The 13048-nt window shown below is 45.2% G+C and overlaps 1 protein-coding gene across 1 annotated transcript in view; it reads left to right on the top strand.

Annotated features, from left to right (window-relative positions):
* The window catches only part of BRWD1 (bromodomain and WD repeat domain containing 1), a gene marked incomplete in the record, with an annotated part of 4378631 nt that overhangs the window by 3361840 nt on the left and 1003743 nt on the right, over positions 1-13048 (top strand).

Here is a 13048-nt window from a genome sequence, read left to right as displayed (position 1 = left end):
CGGTAGCCTAACAGAAATTCTGGTGATCACCCTACAGTCTGTTCTACCTCATCTCCTAGAGTGCGACTGGATGTGCTCGTTAGACCTCCAGGATGCTTACTACCACATCAAAATACACAGAAGCTCCTGGAGGTTTCTGCGCTTCTGGCTGGGAGCCAGTCCTTTTCAGTTCAGAGCCCTACCCTTTGGTCTCACCACAGCCCCCAGGGTGTTCACCAAGGTAATGGCAGTTGTAGCGGCTCATCTGAGGGTTCAGGGTATTCAGGTGTTTCCATACCTGGACGACTGGCTCTTCACTGTGCCCAACAAGCATCACTTGTATATGGCCCGAGATTATTTCATTCGGTTGGCAGATCTACTGGGAATTACAGTCAATGTTCATATTCCATTTGCAACTAGTACAAGTTCTAGACTTCATTGGGGCACGGCTAGACACTTTGCAGATGAAGGTATTCTTAACTCCAGACAGGATCCTACACCTCAGGTGCCACATAGCTCAGATAGCGAACTCCAAGTCTTCAAAGGCGAGTGAGGTTCTCCAGGCTCTGGGCTCCATGGCTGCCGCCATATCGATTTTCCCTTGTGCGCGCCTTCACATGCGGGTTCTTCAGTGGACTCTGGCTGTTCAATAGTCTTGGCTAGACCTGCTCATGGAATTTCTGATCAAGATCAGTCACGTCTGCAGGATGTCTCTTTTTTGGTGGTTAAGTTCACTGGAGATATCAAAAGGACGCCCCTTCGAATCATCTCCAGTCCACGCCACAGTGACCACGGATGCCTCCCAACTCAGGTGGGGGGGGGGGCACTGTTTGGGAAGGACAGTCCAAGGCATGTGGCCCCAGTCAGAGACCAAGTTGCACATAAATGTTCTAGAGATGAGGGCAGTGCTTTTAGCATTGGAAGCCTTTCACACAGTCCTCCCTCTCGGATTGATTGCAATTCAGTCAGACATGTCAGTTGTCTGGTATATCAACAAGCAGGGTGGAACCATATCCTACCCTCTATGTCACGAGGCCGTCAGAGTGTGGGAATGGGTGATTTCCACTGGTTGGTTTCTGATAGCAATGCACATCCCGGGGTGCTCCAACATTTTAGCGGACAGATTGAGTCGGGCCATTCTGATGCCTTACGAGTGGTCTCTGAAACAGTCAGTAGCGGAGGAGATCTTCCTTGCATGGGGTCAGCCTTGCTGCGATCTCTTAGCATCTCCTTCCAACGTGAAGTGCAGCGAGTTCTTCGCTCTGATTCCCTCATCAGGGGAAGTTCCCAGAGACGCTCTAGTCCATGCTTGGCCCCCCGGGCTTCTGTATGCTTATCCACCTTTGCCACTCATTCCGAAGTTTCTTCAGAAAGCTTGCTGACTACGGTGGAAAGTGATCCTCATTGTCCTGTTCTGGCCTCGTCAGGTTTGGTTCCCATTCCTTTGGTCTCATCTCTTAGCTCCCCCGTGGGTTCTGGATCCTTGCCTGGATCTAATCTCCCATCCGTCGGGGGCACTTCTGCCTGATCTGGGCAGCCTCAAGCTGACAGCCTGGTTGCTCCAGTTCCGTTAATTGCCAGGGCTCCTGGTCTTTCATCCCCAGTAAAATCCTTTCTGGTGGCTTCTCTTTAAGACTCCACTAGGAAACTTTATTGCAGTAAATGGAAGCGCTTTTCTATTTGGGCCTCACAGAGAAAAATAGATCCCTTTACAGCCCCTGTCCAGCGGTGTTGGAGTTCCTGTCTGGTATTTTTCAGCAAGGAGCTAGTTCTGCCACAGTGAAAGTACAATTGGCAGCCATTTCCAGTTTTCACGTTGGTGAAGACAACATGGCCTTAGCCTCCTCTAGGCTGTGTAAGGCTTTTCTTAAAGGTACTTTTCCGTTACGGCTGCCTGTCAAGGATTCAGTGCCTCCTTGGGACCTTACTTTTGTTTTACAGGCTTTTGTGGCTCCTCCTTTCGAACCTGCAGCTTTGGTGGACTTGAAATTTTTGTCCTGGAAGACCGCTTTCCTAGTCGCCATTACATCTGCTTGGAGGGTTTCTGAGCTTCAAGCTCTGATTGCCATGCCTCTGTATTTTGTCTTCTGTAAGGATAGGGTTTCCCTCCGTACTAACCCTTCCTTCTCACCTAAAGTGGCATCTGAAGCAAACATAAACCAGTCCATTAATCTGCCCGTTTTCTTTCCTAACTTCCAACATAAAGGTGAATACAAACTCCATTTGTTAGATGTTCACAGACAGCTTCGTTTTTATCTGCATAGAATGAAGTCTTTCCGCAAGACTGACCAATTGTTTGTTTCCTTTTCCAAAGCATTTATGGGAAAAGTTATTTCTAAAGTTTCTTTGGCCAGATGGATCACTCTTTGTATTTCACATGCCTACAAAGCAAAAGGTTCATCTCCTCCTGGTATTGTTAAGGCTCACTCTGCCGGGTCCATGGTGACTTCTGCTGCTTTTTGGTCTAGGTTGCCTTTGGATGATATTTGTGCAGCAGCGACCTGGGCCAATTCAAATACCTTCATTTCCCATTACAAATTAAATCTGATTTTAAGGGGTAGAGCATCCTTTGGCTCTGCGGTGCTCAGAAATATCCTTCCATAAGGGCCTTCCAGGATCAGAGTAGCTGGGGACTCTGTCCCACAGGTTGCAGATAAAATGAAGTTAACTACTTCAGATAAAGAAGTTATGTACTCACCATAACGTTACATCTGAGTAGTTATACTTCATTTTTCTGCAACATTCCCTCCCTCCGTCACCCGGACCTTGTCCTGTATTTTCAGGATTGGTTTATTGGGTTGAGTTACTTATGTTTTTAGTTGCAGCAAACTCGATCTGAGGGAAGACAGGAGATGGTAGGGCATTATAGATAAGGGGAAGAGCTCGGAGCTTGGAGCAGATGCTGGAAAAAAGTCGCCGGCTCGGATCCGATATGGATCTGTATACCCACAGGTTGCAGAAAAATGAAGTATAACTACTCAGATGGAGCATTATGGTGAGTACATAACTTCTTTTTTCGGCCACCTTACCTGGACCGAAACACTAAAGGTGGAGGCAAGTCCATATTCATTAAGGATATGCACACCTCCAGGCTAGTTGCTCAGTATAATGCATCCGAGATTATCCAAGTGCAACTAACTCTAGGCAAGACTGCAATCCAAATTGTAACTTGCTACAGGTCATGCCCCAGGATTCCTACTCCTCATTTCTTGATACACTGGAAAATATTAGGGTACAACCCAACACCCCAATAATGAGCGATTTCAACTACTCCACCATTAACTTGGAAAACTACTCATGTACCAACTCTTTTGCGCAACGTTTTCTGGAATTCATAAATTCCAGCGCCTTAGATCAGCTTATCCACACCCCCACCAGGGCAGCAATATCCTAGACCTGGTCATTACCAACATGGGTGACCGATGTTCCGCACCAGATGTCAATTCCTCGTTGGTCAGATCCAACCACAAGCTAATCAGCCTAGACATCCATACCCCGCCCCCACCCCCCGTTAGGGAAACCACCATAAAAAATTTCTACAAAGCCAACTTCACGCTTCTTAAGACAAAAGTGGCAAACTTCACAACACCCATGCAGACGGACAATAGAGGTATGACTGTTGAATCCTACACAAATGCACTTTATATGCACTTACACGAGTGCATGAATCATGCTATCCCTAACAGATCCAAGATGCTATCCTCCAAAAAAAAGGAAGCCAATCTGGTGGTCCCCTGCTATAAAGAAACTCTACAACAGAAGAAAGAAACTATTGCAAAAGAGAGTAAAATCCCATGACTGGAAGAACTTCCTGGTCAGTCTCGGTAAGAAGTTGAGATCCGTTATAAAATCCTCCAAAGCTAGTTATAAAAACAAAATTGCCACTGATTCTAAAGACAACCACAAAGCAATCTATAGCTATGTCAAGAATCTCAATGGCAACACTCAGATCTGCTCCGAGTTACAGCACAATGGCACTACATGTACAGAACCAACTGATATTGCCAACATCCTGGCAGATAGGTTCAGTGCTAACTTAACCCTACTTAACCCTACCCCCTAAAGGGCCCATCTCTATACCAGAAAAATGCAAAGTTCCTGTAATCACGACTGCACAGGTGAAAAACACACTCTCCAAAGCCAAGAACACAGCATCCATGGGACCTGACAACATTCCAGGCTGCGTTCTACATGAACTGCAGAATGAGTTGGCACACCATGTTCAATCATAGCCTCACCTCAGGCTTTGTGCCCATTGAATGGTGCACAGCGATGGTTATCCCACTCCACAAAGGGGGAGTTACCACGGACCCCGAGAACTACCACCCCATTAGCCTAACGAGCCTGGTCTGCAAGGCCATGGAACGTATCTTCATGGAACTTATAAACAAAGACACTGGTAATCTCCAAACTCTGGACCCCACCCAGTTCAGGTTTGTAAAAGGCAGATCATGTCTCCTAAACCTGACTGACTTCTTTGAAGCAGTCACCAAAGCCATAGATGAGGGTAAGGTGGTTCACACAGCCTGTCTAGATCTCGCCAAGGCTTTTGACACCATCACCCATTCTGGAATTATAGATAAACTCACTAAACTAGGTATAAATCCCTGTGTCAAAAGATGGGTTGCCAACTGGCTCACTGACAGAACCCCACTGTGAAAGTAGCAGACTCCAAATCAGACTTCAGACCAGTGACAAGAGACCAGTACTGGGTCCTTTCCTGTTTGATATCTACTTTTCTGAAGTACAGACTAACACAGAAGGTCTTTGACTAATAAAGTACACAGATGACTGCAAACTAGGAGCCATTATTGAAACTCTTAACAATGTGGACGTCCTACAAAATTGCCTCACTGAGACAGATGCCTGGTGTCAAAGCCATGACCTCAAGCTCAGTGCCAAAAAGTGCATTCTCATCCCCTTTGGTAAAAACTCTGTACACATGAGCTACCACATAGGTGGTAGTCTACTTAATACTGAAAGTGTGATGAGACCTTGAGACACAGGTGGACAGTAGTCTCTCCTTTGATAATCACATTGCCACAGTAGTCAGGAAATCCTTCTACGTGGCACACCTCATCACAAAAGGTTTCTCATCCAGGAAAAAAAGAGGCCATTGTTCCCCTCTACTCGTCATTCATTAGAACCATTATTGAGTACAACACCCCTTTTGGTATGTACCTTACAAGACATCTGCAGCAGCTGGAGAGGCCTCAAACAGATGCCCTACGCAGACCGTCTCAAAAAATTCCAGCTTTACTCTGTCACATATCACCTACTCAGAGGCGATCTCTGCCTAACATACAAAGCTATGTCAAACCCAGAGTTGTTGGACATGCTCCACTTAAAGAATTCCCAATCCCTCTGAGCTACACGTTCTAGGGACCTAAACCTTGTCACCACAATAAGCAGAACATGCTGGAGGCATAGATTCCTGTCCCAGAGACTTTCCATACTCTGGAACAAACTACCTGTCTATATCAAACAACGCTCCTCATTAGCACTCTTAAAGAAACACCTTGATGATTGGATGGTAAATAGGAAATTCACCCTGGGGATCACCTCTGTGGCTCCATGAAATTCACCCTGGGGATCACCTCTGTGGCTCTGCTCGACAGGGGCACAGGAAAATAATTTTCTTGCATGGCGAAAGTCAGGGTACCTTTTTGGCTAGGCTTGTATAGGCCCTAGAGCCAATAACCTAGTACCCACCTATGAACTTAAAAATAAAGGTAGTGAATATTAATTTTGTAATGTTGTATAAACATATTGTTATAGCTCAGTAACCATTCAAGCAAGGCACATACTGCCAGCATGATTTTCTTCATATAGCTGTGAGCTTTCACATGAGGTTATGCAGGTCTGTCTGTGTTACCTGAATGTTGAGATATTTAGAGGAAATATAAAAATTATTAGAAGACAAAGATTGCAAATAATCTTCAGTATCTCTGTAGCTGCATTAGACATAGGTCAAATATCAGCACAGTAGTTTTTGCCATCACGGATGTTTCAAGATGAAATCTTTTGATACCGTGTATGTAACATGGTTTTGGAATTAATGCAAATATGAACAAGCAGTGTGGTGCTGCGGTAGCGTTGTCGCCTCACAGTTAGACGTTGCCTGTTCGATTGTCAGAGCGTCTTCTGTGTGGGGAATGGGAGTTCCTTCATTGAAGGTTGTGCGTTAGGCCCGGCAAGCCAGCACGTAAAAATCTCCTGCCAATCATTAGCGGACCGGAGTTCCGCTCTGGCGACCCGTAACCAGGAAAAGCCGAAAGACACAAACAAACAAATGAACAAGCAGTGTTTGACGTCTAGAGGAGCAGTAGGACTAACTGCAGAAATGTCTGAAGGTGCAGTTGGCTGTAACGAGTTAAGCTCTGAAGAGAACCAAAAGCTGCACTTATGTTTTCAACTACTGTGTAAATATTGCAGTTTGTGAATTTAAAAAAAGTCTGCCATGAATTTGACTGCTATCAAATGTCAATCAACATTTTTCTACTGGTTAAAGATATTCGTATGAAAGTTTCAATGCTGGACTCCCAGATACTCATACTTCCATTGTGTATTCCATAATGAAATAGCCATTTAATAAGCCAGTCAACAGAATCTCCCAATTTTTGCATGCCTATCAGAACAAGTAAATCTGCATATTTTAATATAACACTGAAAAAGACTGAATATCACTGTTTAGAAGAGAGAGAATTTTTAACACACTAATGAAGTGATTTAGGTACATAATGAGTTTCTGTCTGAGAAAATGCAAAATGTGTGTGATTGTGAACTGAATAACAAAGAAATGCTAACATTTGTATGATTATAGAGAACTGAATAACAAAAAAAAAAAAAAAAGTACCTAAACGGAAGAGTTTACTGTTGTTACCAATGTAGGATTATATCTGTATTACATACAAGACACATTACAACACATTTTCTTCAGAGTAATATGACATGGTCGTTAAAATTAATGCACCTAGCTGGTGATTCTAGATATGTCTAAACACATCCCCAGAAGTTGATCGTCTTGTAATACTTCATTGCTTATTTTTATAAACTGTGAGTGGTCAAAATTCCAGTGAGAAAAATCTCTCTTCAATAGAAACAAGTAAGTATGTGCTTCTCGTACACTTACATGCCAGCAAAGAAGCAGTTTAGGCCATAATTGTGCTCTGCATTCTGTGTAGACATTAATTACGACTCTCTTATTGGAAACTGATTATAATGGAAAGTGTTAGACTGTGGCTGCAAAAGCCAAAGAACCTGTGCACCATTTGTTTGTTTTTTAATAAGTCGTATCTCTTGTCTCCTTTTGAGATTTTGTTATGAAATATTCAGACAGTAATAGTGAGGACCACCACAAAATGCATTGCAGGATGCTTTTCTATCTTCAGTAGCTATTGTATCTTGAGCAGCTGCTTTTGAGAAGCTGCCCACTCCGCCAGCCTTTTCTTAATTTCAGCTTCTGATTTTTGCAGTTTTTTCAGTTCACTTGAATATCTAGTTCATGCCTCTATTTTTTCAAGCATTTTATCTGAGTTGATGCATTTCTTCAGTGTTTCATTTATTTTAATCACCTCAAAATACATGATTTATTTTTCCTTTGATTTACATTAAAGCCATCTCTTGTAGCAAAGCTGAAGCTTGAACAACTTTTGCTGAACAGCTCAGCTGCAGGATTCTTCTCATTGTTTTCTCTTCACATTTTCTGGCTGATTTTCTTTCAGGTTTTTGGAATTTCTTTGCTGGCATCCAGGCATACTTATTAGCCAGTAACTGAATTTCATGCAGACTGACAATTTCACTGACTCCATTTCCTCATTTCTGTTTTTATTCTGGGAGAGCTAAAATGGAGTTTTTGATCAGCATGTATCTATCGTGGAAGTCGGATGCCATTTTATCATTAGGAATTTCAGTGCAGCACTTCATTTTGTCCATACCAGTTCAGTTTTTCAAGGCTGTATCATTTTAGCTTATGGTGAAATAAGCAGTACTTCTTTTTTTTTTTTTTACTTCTGTTTTAATGTAAAGGTGTATCCTTGTTTTAGTGTAGTTGACATTTTCTGAGTAGAAATTCAACAATGTACCCACAGTAGAAAGGTGCGACTAATGCAAAATGTCAAATACTGACTGTGAAGGCAGATGATCTCCTACATATGGAAGCTGTATATAAAATGACATTTCATTACCCCTTTGAGATATCATTATGAAACTTTCTGCCTGTAATGACAAGAGACTTCACTGCAAAATGAACCAAAGACCGTTATTTTATTCTTATGGATCTCAGTGCAACACAATGGTGAATATTCCACTGTTTTAGTTACTCCAAACTGTCATTTTAGGTATGGCATATTGCAGATGGAAATGTGTGTGTGTTCCCACTGTGTGTCTCTGTCCTCCTATTCCAATGTTGCAGTATTCTACATTTGGGTTTACCCTTCTTCCTTTCGCATACTTCCGGCCAGTATTCCAGAGTTTTCAATCCCTCAAGGTATCTGACATGGCTATAGGTACGTGGGTCATAAAAGTGACATCTGCATGCACCAGCCCTCAGAACTTTTCAGCCGCCAGTCGTACGCCAGGTGTTCCTACTACTTGCTGATGTCTGATTAAAAATAATCAGATAAGTACCCCGTTGGGGAACCTTTCAGTCCTTCATTTTTTTGCATATAGTTTGTTCATGTCATTCGGAAGGGGCAAGTGTAAGTGTAGCCAGCAGATTCCCCACAAAGACGCCCACGATCAGTGCCTTTTTTGTTTGGATAAAGAACAGGAACACGAGAACTACCTTATTTGTCAGATGTTCGTTCCTAAGACCTTACGTCACTGTTTGCATACTCTGAACCTTTACCTAGAGAACCAGCCATTAAAGCAACTTGTGTTTGGGATGGAAGGTGCTAACAATGCCCCTACAGAACCGCCTAAGAAGAGGGCCAAATCCATGTGGCCTACCTCTTTTGCTGTGCTTCTACGGCCCTTACCTCAGCCTGGGGCTGACATTGGCTTGGCAGATGAATCTGGTTCTGCCAGACAAGATAAAGCGGGTACCTACTTGGAAACCGCACAATCCCGAACAGACGGCACGTGTATAGAGGCATTACCAGCATCTGCCTCAGACACTGGGGGAATCAGTGCTCTCTGTGGGCCCATCTGAATCTGGCGATCCCATCCATTCTTCTGACTCGAGGCCTTCGCCTACCCAGATGCCAGCTAGTCCTCTTAAGAGGAAACAAAAGACCAAACATCTCTCTCCACTGCCTGAAAGCACAACTGATTGGCAAGCTTTTAGCCAAAGCCTATTCAATGCCTTCATGGCCCTATGCCCTACCTCAGTAGGAAGCCCTGGCATAGTCCCTGCACTCTTTAGTCCTAGGCCTCAAACCTCGGATACTGTAAGGAGAGACGAAGAGGAACTTTCTGACTCCTACTCATAATAGGACTCCCTCTCCTACGCTTCACAGATCACCTCTTCCCTGGGATATGGCTCCCCAGAAGAAGAGTCCATTGACCCTGACTCCCAATTGAGGATTTAACCTTCAGGGAAATGATCTGCAAAATGAAAGACCACTTTAAGTGGGAATCCACTGACATGACTGAGGTGCAGAAGAGGTTCTATGACCTCATACAGATGGAGTCTCCTAGTCCTTCTGCTGTCCCTCCTATTCTGCCGGCATTTCTGGATGCCTTTTCTTCAGCATCCCTTAACCCTGACTCTCAACCACCTGCCACATGCAGGTCTGACAGATTGTATAAAGTTGCGGAATCAGAGAAATTTCTTCTTAAGTGCCCTCCAGCTGACCCAGCCACTATTTCCATTTCCACTGATAAGGCTTACAAACTTCTACCAACTACAACCATACTTCCAGCTGACAAGGACAGCAAGACAATGGAACATCTGGACAAGAAGATCTACACTTCTGCCACTCTGTCTTTCAGGGCCACAAATTACCGGACTCATGTGGCTAAGTACCCCTTAGCCCTGCTGGACAAAACCACCAAGGAATTGGTCGAGATCCAAGAATGTGCAGCCAAAGCCTCACTGTCCTCTCTCCTAGCTCTCACCTCTCAGATGAACAGACACTCCATAAGCTGCACTTATGATGCAGCTGAAGTCTCAGCTAGGTCAGCTGCATCAGGTTCTGCTTTATGGAGATAGTCTTGGCTACATCTGCAGCCCCTGCCTGATGACTTCATGGCAAAGCTTATTGATGCCCCTTTAGATCAATCTGCCTTGTTTGGTACTAAAGTAGCTGACCTCTTTAAGTCTTTACAGCAAAAAGGCAAAGAAATGTAGGACTTCAAATACCTGCTAGTTTTACCTATTCCTAAGTTCCATAGGAACTACCCCCCAAAACTCAATTCATAAGGAAACAATCTCACCCTATAGCTCCCTCCAGTCCCAGGAGCCCTCCTAAAAAACAGCCCCCTCTGGCTAGAGCCTTTCCTGCCCCCAGCCAGAGGCCTCCGTTTCAAGATAGGACAGGCAGCGTTTGACTTCCTGCCAGCCTTACTACCAACCGCTCCTACCCCCCCTCTACCCCTGTCTGCCTGTCTCTCTCTCACTGTCTCCTTGTAAGGTCCCACATTACCTCAGACAAATGGGTTCTTTCCATCATCCAGAACTGTTACTTTATTACTTGGATCACCCCCCAGTACGAAAGGGCACGTCTCAGCCCCCCTACCAGTCAGCTCCACCTCCCGCAACCTGCACTGCAAGCCCTGCCTACTCAAGGCACCATAGAACCAGTGCCAGTAGAGGCAAAAGAAAGATGATTCTATTCCAGAATTTTTCTGGTACCCAGAAAGGATGGAGCATGGAGACGTATACTAGATTGCTCGCGTCTCAACCTTTTCCTAAAGGTCCCTACCTTCAGGATGCTCACTCTCCCCAACCTCTTCCCCCAGCTCCTGCCTCAAGGGTTCATGGCAACCCTAGATATAAAGGATGCTTATCTGCACATCCCAATAAAGCCCACATTCAGGAAGTACCAGAGTTTTTTGCAGGCTCATCCCATTTTCAGTTCTCTGCCTTGCCCTTTGGGCTTTCCACTGCACCCAGGGTATTCACAAAATGTCTGGCTCCAGTCATCGCTTATTTGCAGGACAACAGGTATCCAAATATTCTCCTACCTAGACGACCTGCTGATTCAGGCAGACAATCAGAAGACCCTCCTTCTTCACAGTCTGCTTCTTCTGTCCCTATTGCAGTCTCTAAGATTTCAGATAAATTTCCCAAAATCTCACCTGGAGCCCTCACAGGACATTGTCTTCCTGGGGTGTGCAGGATTCAGACAGACCTCATGAAGGCCTTCCTGCCACCAGACAAGGTGGTATCCTTGACAAGACCCCCTGCTCTTCGTCCTCCAAGCATTAGAACTGACAGCAAGGCAGTACCTGAGACTTCTGGGTTACATGGCAGCCACTATACCCATGCTCTCCTTAGCAAGACTGCACATGAGAAAGCTACAATGGTATCTTCAGTCAGTCTGGACCTAACATTCCCATCCCCTGGAATTCATGGTCCCCCTTCTACCTTGCTTGAAACTAGAAATTCAGTGGTGGTTGGTACAAGTGGCCAACAACCCAGGCCTCCCTCTCCAAACACCCCCACCCACACAGATCATGCATACAGATGCTTCAGATCTGGGGTGGGGAGCAACTCTAGGCCAAAGACATGTGCAGGGTTTGTGGCCAAACGCACACAAACTAGAGCACATCAGTGTCAGAGAGATGACGGCAATACTACTTGCTCTGCAAGCCTTCCTACCTTACCTCCAGCAAGGCCCACTCAAGATTTTCATGGACAACACAACTGTCCTGTGGTATCTCAACAAACAGGAAGGGACCAAATCCTACCTCCTTTGCAGACTAGCTCTGCTGGAGTGGGAGCTGGGCCACCTTACAGGGGATTACCCTGCAGGCAGTTTACAACCCCTCCCTTCACAACTCTCAGCCAGATTATCTCAGCAGAACCATCACAAACAACCACGAATGGATGCTTCACAGAGATGTCCTCCTGGATCTTGCCCACTGGTGGAGTACACCTCAAATAGATCTGTTTGCCTACCAGCAACTTCCTGGCTTCTGCACCATGGCACCAGACCGCAAGGCACTGGCAACAGATGCCTTCTCAATTTTTTGGAAGGGGAAAGTTTTGTATGCTTGTATGCTGCCCCCCTCCCCCCCCCCCATTGATTCAAAAGGTGCTGCTGAAATTCAGCAGGACAGTGCAAAAGTCTTGCTGGTGACTCCCTACTGGCCAAGACAACACTGGTTCCCCCTTCTCCTTCATTTGTCCAAGGGCAATCACCACAAGTTACCCTTCTCAGTGGACCTCCTCACACAGCACAAGGGATCACAGATACACCCACAGTGGCAGTCTCTGCATCTCACCCTGTGATTGATAGGATCCTGGTCCCCTTCAGACACCTGTACAACAAGGACATGCTCAGTGTCCTGCAGGAGGACAGGAAACCTAACACAAGAAAATCTTACCTCTCAACGTGGAAAAGGTTTTCCATATGGTGTCACAAAAGACAGTTGGGCCTGCTGGCAAGCGAGATCCCTCTAATACTGTCTTACCTGTGTGAACTATAGCAGACAGGTCTGGCCTACTGTTCTGTAAAAGCACACTTTCTGCAATCTCTGCCTGTCTCCCTCTGGATCCAGGCTTCCTACCAAACTCTTCCTCAAAGGGGTACTTCACCTAAGACCCCCCCCCCCAGGAAACCATCCCATCCTCCCTGGGATCTTAACTATGTACTGGAAAAACTCCCCCTAGCTCCTTTTGAGACAGAAGACAAAGCTTCCCTAAAACCTTGCACATGGAAAATTGTTGGCTCTGACTTTAGCAAGGAGGGTCTCAGAGCTACTAGCTCTGATGGCTAACCCACCATTCCTTGTCTTCCACCTTGATTGGGTTACTGTCAGAACTAACCCATCCTTCATGCCCAAGGTGGTGAATGACCTGTCTTTGAACCAGGCCATACACCTACCCACCTTTTTCCCCCACCCACAGGTGGTAGTAAGAGAGTACTCCATTCCCTAGATGTTCACAGACAGCTTTGGTTTT

Source organism: Protopterus annectens, chromosome 5.part0, assembly GCF_019279795.1.
Source record: "Protopterus annectens isolate FY-2018-M chromosome 5.part0, PAN1.0, whole genome shotgun sequence".
Taxonomy (NCBI): Eukaryota; Metazoa; Chordata; order Ceratodontiformes; family Protopteridae; genus Protopterus; species Protopterus annectens.
Note: the sequence above shows the minus strand (reverse complement) of the source record. Positions and strands in the feature narration are given on the sequence as shown.